This window comes from Thermobia domestica, chromosome 7 (assembly GCF_964235325.1).
Source record: "Thermobia domestica chromosome 7, izTheDome1.hap1.1, whole genome shotgun sequence".
Taxonomy (NCBI): domain Eukaryota; kingdom Metazoa; phylum Arthropoda; class Insecta; order Zygentoma; family Lepismatidae; genus Thermobia; species Thermobia domestica.
The window spans coordinates 94680961-94689995 of record NC_137460.1 but is presented as its reverse complement, the minus strand read 5'-3'; the positions used below and the strand labels follow the sequence as shown (position 1 = coordinate 94689995).

The following is a 9035-nucleotide window of genomic DNA, read 5'->3' as shown; positions in this document are numbered from 1 at the left end:
TGCAACTTTTGAAAATCGTTGGATACACTGCAGAGTGACGCTCTCCGTTCCCCTGTCCCACCGCGCTTACCTAGAAACTGATGTAAACACTACACTAGCGCCCTCCACGAAAAACCGCACTAATATCCTGGTCAGGTAATACTTTTTCTAAAGAAGCTTTATTGATACTTTTTAATCGAATAATGAAAACACTACTTTAGTGACTATAAATCAGTACAAGGGTATAGGATGTAAAACTGTTTTTTTTTTATATATAAAAATAATTATTTTGTTTTTATTTGGTGAGTATAAGTTGTTGCTCACCATCTGAAAAATCGTCCATCATGAGAGGGCAGAGAAAGGTACCTTCCTTTGTTTTCAACGAAAGGATATTTCTTTTACAAACAATATCTAGAAGTGTTCCTTTTTTTTTGGCTGTAAAGCTATCCTTAGGAGGGAATTTCTTTTTCCAATTGACGGCTACATAGCGAGTGACTGAAGCGGGCTATGCTTTTTCCTGAATGCTTATCTGTGTGCGTCATGGATCATCGCGTGTTTAACATTTCTCAAAAAGGAGGAAGAGGGGAAAACGAGCACAGAAGGGAAATATGAGTTGCTTTGTTGTAGCACGTGTATCCCACACAAAGAACAAATTATATAAGCTGAAAACAAGATTTAAGTACCTCTTCCTACTCAAGTAGTGGACGGCAACTATCCGTGGTCAATTGTGATCTAGTGTTTGTGTAATACCACGGTCATTCGAGTGCCAAATTGTAGAATAGGGTGAAGCGACGTTCTTGTTGAGATCTTCGCAGAAAGTATGTATTTTTGTACGTCATAATACAGAGTGGCCCAAAAGTAGGTATACAGTCCCGTACTGATCGGCCATGACATTTTATATAATTTACTAATTGTTATCCAAACAGTTATTGACTTATTTTTTTTTTCTTATCTGTTCTTGATTTATTTTCATTTATACCTTAAGCTCGGAACAAACGAAAGCAAATAAATGTATTATCTTAATAAATTACAATGCCATACTTGATCGATGCTGTGTGTATACCTACTTTTGGCCCACCCTGTAGTTTATATTGCATAGTTGTTAATGCCTTTGTTTTTCAAAGCAGAGTTTCTCGAACTGTGCTTCGCGGATCACAAATGGGCCTCGATGTCTGCTTTTTTTGTCCTGTTATAGATTGAATATTAGGTGTTTTTTTAAGGCAGAAAAAAATACATTCATGTGAATTGCTTACCACACGCTCTGGTTGAGTACCTTAAGAGGACTTATCACTGCGAAATTAAAACACCGCTAATTTTACATTAATTGTGATATCTTCAAATAGATTAAAAAAATTAAAATGTGGAACAAGATCTCCCTAGACAATATTATTTTGCATGTGGTATTGTTATCCTGAGTACCTAGTAGATTTCCGTTTACAGCCATTTAGAAACGCGAAAATAAAAGTCGATTTTCTAAATGATTGGAAATCGAATGCAGATCAGTGAGTCGTGATAGTGGTATCTCATGTAAAATAATATTGTCTAGAGCGATCTTGTTCCACATTTCGATTATCTTTTATCTATTTGAAGATATCACATAATTACTGTAAAATTAGCGGTGTTTTAATTTCGCCGTGATAGGGCCTCTTAAACATTTACAGAGAAAAAATATTTATACAATTTACTAAGACAAAGATTGCACAAATGCTAATAGCTTATGTAGATGTATTATTATAAAATTTTCTTCATAGCCTTCAATTGAAGACTCGCTGTGGAAAACAACGTACGGTAAGTGCCAACAACAATATATAGCAGTAGAGACAAAATATAGTTAACTTGGCCCAAGCGTCACAAAATAGAAAATAGTATTGCTTAGAAATACAACCCAGCATATGACGAAATGAAACTATATATTGAAATCTAATTAAGACATAAACGTATTAAAAAGAAAATAAAACAAACAATAATTTTGTAGAAAACCCTGTACTTGCCACCGTCAAATTGCAGACAAGGCTGTAATTGCCATGTTACATATTGCAATATACCGAAGATTGCATCAAATGTAAGTGCTATACAATCTTACACTCACAGATTTACAATAAAATATAGCAATGCCATACAAGAATGTATTTATTAGTTTCATTTGATCCATAGAATAAAGTTTGAATGGAAACAAAAGTTCTTGCATGTGTGTGTATAGCATGTTCCCAGGCTAAAACAATGCAAACTATTTTTTTGATGTTATTCCACTGTGTACAAAAAATCTATCATAACATAGGCCAAACAGTCTACAGTATGAAATCATTATAAAACTTGTGGTATTTTGTGATCATATATTCGAGCATTGCTTTGAGGTCTCGTTTCTTCTCGACACTGATCTGTTGTTAAAGTCCATGTCATGTTTATGCATATTAGTCATTTTCTACGGCTTCATTTCATCTAAGGTAAACTTAATGTTCATTTTTATAGGACTCGTGACACAACAGTCCCAAAATTAACGCCGTTTCAGGTTGTCACTCAATACTGCTTGCAATGAATGAATCATTTCCATATAGTCAAGGAGCTATCTTTATATATATATAAAATCGCTCAACCGGCACTACATCTAAGGTTTGGCATCACAGCTTGGTAGAATGGGTTACATATAAACACCCTACATAGTATGTCACGTCAAATTGTGATATCACTAATGTTTTGGACGCCATTTTGTGTTTTTATCACGTGATTTCGGTCACATTCGCGAGTCGTTGGCTTAAAATGTGGATAACTTAGGCTTGCCACCTCTCCCGAAATCGAACTCACTCTCATGATCTCCCGGACAAGCTTTGGAATCTCCCGGAATTATGATTTAATGCTGTCACTGTTTTTATTGCCTTCCTAAAAGTAATCAGTTTTAATTTTCTTTTTGAAGTTTAATTCTGTTCCGAAGTTAATTTTCCTTTGGTACGGTATGCATTATGAAATTAAAAACAATGCTCAAGATTTAACGCAATACTAAGTTTTTCCATGTAAACAATAACGTCGGCAAATCGCTCTATATTCAGAACTTCAAATGATAAACAAATGTTTGTTAAACATGTATTTGTGCGTCACCTTTCGTTTGATTTACATAAATACATAGCTACAATAATTATTTTAAATTTAGTGAAAATAAAGAGCGTTTGTTTAACTGAGAGGGGAGGGGAAATAAACACATTGTTGCGGCTAAGAGTTTACGCAAGTACTGAAAAAACGAAAACCCATTGTTGAAGTCTCGAAACTTCTTTGTTTCCCTTTACGTGATTTTGGTTCAGTGTATAAATTTTAGTTCATCGAGTGTCACGGCGGAGTAAGTGGGTTTCGTAGGTGTTCTTGTCGTTGAATAGCTATGTCTGATTCGGAGACGCAAGAAAAGAAAAGAAAAAAGTATTACTGTACATTTAATGACGAGTGGAAAAGTACTTTTAATTGGTTGCAGAAAAAGAGTGAGTGTGAAGCGGAATGTAGAGATAGTCGTCAAACGTTTTCGATAAAGTTTGAGGGCGTTCGTGCAGTAAATGCTCATGCTAATTCTGCGAAGCAGCAACGTTTAGAAAAGGAGAGAAGAGAAAATGCAGTACTTACATATTTTTTTTTACGAAGCCCAACACTAAGGAGGAGGATCTCGTCACGGCGGCAGAAATTACAGCAACGTATCATGGAGTGAAGCACCATCTTAGCTATAACAGCCAGGATTGTGCAAACAAGCTGGCAAGTGTTATGTTTTGTGACTCAGCAATCGCAAAAAGGATTATATGTGGGCGCACGAAAGCCAGCAGCATTGTGGAAAACGTACTTTCGCCATGAGCACAAGAACAGCTAATTCAAGAGCTACAGGAAGCAAAATTCTTTTCGGTGGCACGGATTCTTCGAATGTTGGTAATCTGAAAATGTACCCTTTAGTAGTGCAATACTTTTCGAAGAAAGAGGGGATAAAAATCGGTCTCTTGGACTTTTATGAAGACCCCGATGAAACCAGCGAAAGTATCAGCAAACACATTGAAAAATCGGTTTGTGAAAATAACTTGGATTTTGCTAACATTTCTTCATTTGCCGCAGACAATGCTTCAGTAAATTTCGGGAAGAATGTTTCTGTGTACGAGAAACTAAAAGCTCGCGTTCCTAATTTGATCAAAGCTAACTGTAAGTGTCACATATTGCATAATAGTGTGAAACATGCATTGAAAGCGTTTTCCTTCGAAGTGGAACATCTTGTGCTGAAAGGTTTTAGTGAATTCTCCGCTTATGCGAAGAGAACCAAAGAACTAAAATCATTTTTTGACTTTGTAAACCAAGAATATAAGGAAGTACTACGGCATGTTCCTACGAGGTGGTTGTCCCTTCTGCCTGCTCTCGAACGTCTTCTTCTGAATTGGCCAGCATTACGATCATATTTTGTATCACAAGGAGAAGATGAATGTTCTAAGATCATATGGGAAGCATTTAAGGACGAAGAAGAATCATATGCTCAAATGGTGTGAAATGAAATGAAATTTTTGAGTTTTACGTCCCACATTATGCCGGCTAGGCTAAAGGAGACGGTGATGATGAATAATGAATGAAATGGTGGAATGAAGAAAGTGGCAGGAAACGGGATAACCCCGAGAAAACCCACGCACACGGTGTTTGTCCACCACAAAGTTCATTAGCGGGAGCAGGGTTTGAATCCAGGACCCCATGCACCAGAGGTGAACCCTCTACCACAGCCACCGCGGCCCCCTCAAATGGTGTGTTTGTTCCTCCAAAACATAATGCAAATATTCAATAATAGCATTAGACTCTTGGAAAGCGAGGACATACGAGGGCAAGTCAAGAAAGACTTGGACTGATTTTTTCCCCGGCAGTTCTGTTAACGCTGGAGCTTCATAGTTTGGCATACAAGTAGGGTGGGTCTTGCTGTGCATATATATAAAATGTTGTTAAGGAATCATTGCATGTTTGGTAACCACGACTTTTTATTGCAGGTGATATTCTGCGCCGCCTCTAGAAGTCGCCTGTAGAAGAAATGGAGTCATTACGAGATGAACAATTTGCAGCTATACGGTTCTGCTATCGCCTGGGGAAAAGTGCAACAGAAACTCTAGGAATGTTGAGAGCAGCCTACAAAGATGACGATCTGCCACGAAGTACCGTGTTCTGGTGATTCAAAGAGTTTAAAGAGGGCCGAATGACAATCACGAAAGCTGGTGGACCAGGTATATCAGCTTCAGCTGTTACTGAGGTGAACATTAACACGGCAGCAGTCATTGTTAGAGAAGATCGCCGCATCAGTATCGACGATCTGGCAGCCGCACTACGCATATCTCATGGCAGTGCCTTCAAAATTTTGCATGACCACCTCCACATGAGCCGAGTGTGTGCGCGATGGATTCCGCGACTCCTGACACCAGAGCAGAAGGCCTTTCGAGTGGAGACTTGCAGGGAGGTGTTGCAAAGATTTGAGGATGGTGGAGACGCCTACCGCACCGTGCGACTTTTTTCTATTCCCTGCCCTAAAATCCAGACTGCGTGGACGCCGCTTCTCCGATAATTCCGAAGTTCTGAAGGCATCGGAGGCGGTTTTGAAGGACCTCTCAAAGAATGGCCTGTGACACGTGTTTGAGGACTGGAAGACTCGAATGAAAAAGTGCATTCAAATGGGCGGGGACTACTTTGAAAAGGATCATGTGCCTGTTGCTGGGTAATAATAAATTGCCTAGAAAAAAAATCAGTCCAAGTCTTTCTTGACTAGCCCTCGTATCAAGTGCAGAATTATATGAGATCATGACACTACTGAGGAAGAAACTCATTGAAAGAAAGGAAGATCAGTACTTTGGGAATTCAGTTATGGATAGGATGAAGACTGTGGAAGAGTACAAGAAAGCAAAGTTCTTAAATGAAGCTAACATTTTCTTGGAGAAATGGTACGATTTTGATAAATCCAGTTTCAAGCTCATGGGAATTCTATCTTTGAAACAGCCAATTAAGTGGGATGACTTGGTAAGTCTCTGTGAAAATTTGAAGTTTGAGATCGATATGGACATACTATACGACGACTTTTGTTTAGTGAGGAAGGTGAAGACATCGTTGTGTGAATCTAGTGATAGAGTAGACTTACGTTGGGTGGAATTTTTCAAGAAAGTTACACCTCAAGGATGTGGGAGTGAGTTACTTAAATTAGTGTTATTCATCCTCAGTCCCTGTTTCGAATGCAACTTGCGAGAGACAGTTCAGTGTAATGAACCAATCATTTTGCAAAGAAAGGCGTAACATGGGCGAGGGATTATTGAAAGCTGAACTTCAAATATGTCAAAATTATACTATGAAGTGCAGTGATTTCTATAAATATGCACTTAAGAATCAGAAGCTTTTGAATGCTGCTAGGAGTGACGTGAAGTATAAGTTCAAGATGAATAATTAGACAGAGAATGCTCTATCCAGAAAAATATTCTTTCATCCTCCAACGACACATGCTTTCTGTTGAGTTATTCTAGTTCCCTACTCTGTGAAATTCACGTTTTTTATACTTTGTGTTTGGTATAAATAAATGTAATTAATGTCAATTCAAAGAGTTTAGTTCCAAATATGGTTTCAAGAGATGGAGCTGCATTTGACCACTCATTAGAGATACAGGCTACTGTTTTTCAGCGCTTGATTCACGAGGTTTACTAAAATTTCATTTGTTTGCTCCAGAAGTCTCTAAATACAGCAATGGTGTATCTTCCAAACGCGTTGTAGATGTTATAACCTCTAAGCGTGTATAGATTTAATTTAGTATATTATTACTAAATAGAGTTTCAATACTTTTTTTTTTCATAGAAATCTCCCGGAATTCTATTCTTGTGAGTTGGCAAGCCTAGCATAACTCCGGTTAGAATGAAGCGATTTAAATAATTTTGGAACCAATGAAAGAAAGTGAAATGTTCTACTACATTTGAAGCCAATGAATCCCAAACATGACCAGTCACGTGATCACGATCCAAAATGGCACCATAAAGTTAATAATATCACAATTTGATGTTACATCTAAGGTTTGACACCACAGTTTGGTAGAATGTGGTATATATGAACACCATAGGTAGTATGTCACGTCAAATTGTGGTACCACTAATTTTATGGACACCATTTTGTTTTGATCACGTGACTTCGATCACGTTCGGGAGTAGTTGGGTTAAAATATGCATAACTCCGGTTAGAACAGAGCGATTTGAATAATGTTCACACCAAATGAGAGGTAATGGAATGCTCTACAGAAGCAGTAGTACGTAATCACTGCTATGTTGGATCTTAATGGATGCATGCGAGTCGATATTTTTATCAATATAATGAACTCTGAAAGCTCGAGAACGTGACCAAAGAGGAGTTTTTACAGGATTAGAAGGCAGGATTACATTACAAACCACACTAATCGCAAAACAGTGGTTGAAATATATTCTAAAAATAAGGTGAATCTCTGTGAATTTCTGACTAGCACTTAGTGGAAAATGGCACAAGAGAAGCTTCAGTCAGGATAGCAGATAGTTAATGATGGAGGATTCAGGAATGGAACAAGAACAGTCAGGGCCGACCTTAAGCCGATTGGACCGATTGCTCCCAATCGGACCCCGCGTCAGTGCCGTCTACTCTACTGTCTAGTCTAATCTACTCTCCAGTGCCGTTTTAACAGCATATTAGGCCCCAGAGCAAACAAATGTGTTATGGTTCCTATGACCTTTTATATATATATATATATATATATATATATATATATATATATATATATATATATATATATAAAATCGCTCAACCGGCACTACATCTAAGGTTTGGCATCACAGCTTGGTAGAATGGGTTACATATAAACACCCTACATAGTATGTCACGTCAAATTGTGATATCACTAATGTTTTGGACGCCATTTTGTGTTTTTATCACGTGATTTCGGTCACATTCGCGAGTCGTTGGCTTAAAATGTGGATAACTTAGGCTTGCCACCTCTCCCGAAATCGAACTCACTCTCATGATCTCCCGGACAAGCTTTGGAATCTCCCGGAATTATGATTTAATGCTGTCACTGTTTTTATTGCCTTCCTAAAAGTAATCAGTTTTAATTTTCTTTTTGAAGTTTAATTCTGTTCCGAAGTTAATTTTCCTTTGGTACGGTATGCATTATGAAATTAAAAACAATGCTCAAGATTTAACGCAATACTAAGTTTTTCCATGTAAACAATAACGTCGGCAAATCGCTCTATATTCAGAACTTCAAATGATAAACAAATGTTTGTTAAACATGTATTTGTGCGTCACCTTTCGTTTGATTTACATAAATACATAGCTACAATAATTATTTTAAATTTAGTGAAAATAAAGAGCGTTTGTTTAACTGAGAGGGGAGGGGAAATAAACACATTGTTGCGGCTAAGAGTTTACGCAAGTACTGAAAAAACGAAAACCCATTGTTGAAGTCTCGAAACTTCTTTGTTTCCCTTTACGTGATTTTGGTTCAGTGTATAAATTTTAGTTCATCGAGTGTCACGGCGGAGTAAGTGGGTTTCGTAGGTGTTCTTGTCGTTGAATAGCTATGTCTGATTCGGAGACGCAAGAAAAGAAAAGAAAAAAGTATTACTGTACATTTAATGACGAGTGGAAAAGTACTTTTAATTGGTTGCAGAAAAAGAGTGAGTGTGAAGCGGAATGTAGAGATAGTCGTCAAACGTTTTCGATAAAGTTTGAGGGCGTTCGTGCAGTAAATGCTCATGCTAATTCTGCGAAGCAGCAACGTTTAGAAAAGGAGAGAAGAGAAAATGCAGTACTTACATATTTTTTTTTACGAAGCCCAACACTAAGGAGGAGGATCTCGTCACGGCGGCAGAAATTACAGCAACGTATCATGGAGTGAAGCACCATCTTAGCTATAACAGCCAGGATTGTGCAAACAAGCTGGCAAGTGTTATGTTTTGTGACTCAGCAATCGCAAAAAGGATTATATGTGGGCGCACGAAAGCCAGCAGCATTGTGGAAAACGTACTTTCGCCATGAGCACAAGAACAGCTAATTCAAGAGCTACAGGAAGCAAAATT

The 9035-nt window shown here is 37.8% G+C and overlaps 1 protein-coding gene across 1 annotated transcript in view; it reads left to right on the top strand.

The window, feature by feature from the left end:
* The first annotated feature begins 676 nt into the window (after window positions 1–676).
* Window positions 677–9035, top strand: part of LOC145690289 (protein turtle-like) — a 66655-nt gene continuing 58296 nt past the window's right edge. The window contains exon 1 of the mRNA XM_081765056.1: window positions 677–797. The gene's annotated coding sequence lies outside the window, so the exon portion shown is untranslated. The remainder of the gene's footprint in view (window positions 798–9035) is intronic.